Source organism: Trichoplax adhaerens, genomic scaffold, assembly GCF_000150275.1.
Source record: "Trichoplax adhaerens TRIADscaffold_21 genomic scaffold, whole genome shotgun sequence".
Lineage (NCBI taxonomy): Eukaryota > Metazoa > Placozoa > Uniplacotomia > Trichoplacea > Trichoplacidae > Trichoplax > Trichoplax adhaerens.
Window position 1 is genome coordinate 582,383 of NW_002060962.1, and position 232 is coordinate 582,614.

General features: G+C 45.7%; 1 protein-coding gene across 1 annotated transcript in view; it reads right to left on the minus strand.

Moving 5' to 3' along the window:
* TRIADDRAFT_61139 (uncharacterized protein) overlaps nucleotides 1-232 on the minus strand; it is a gene marked incomplete at both ends in the record, with an annotated part of 13,744 nt that overhangs the window by 6,195 nt on the left and 7,317 nt on the right. The window lies entirely within an intron of this gene.

Sequence of the window (232 nt, forward strand, 5' to 3'; positions counted from 1 at the left end):
TTCCTAACCCAACTCCTTACGCACGCTATGTTATGCCATAGACTTCCAATTTTGTCAACAATACTACTGAAAGAAAGTGCTCGATTTACAGCTAATGCAGTATGCTACAGTACCGCACAATGGAGAGTGTACTGTCAACAAGGAGGGACGCTTGTCGTCGCCTCACGGACACTACAGCGGACAGACACCACTCCAATCTTATACTGTACTGTTCTGTCTTGCATTGTCTGTC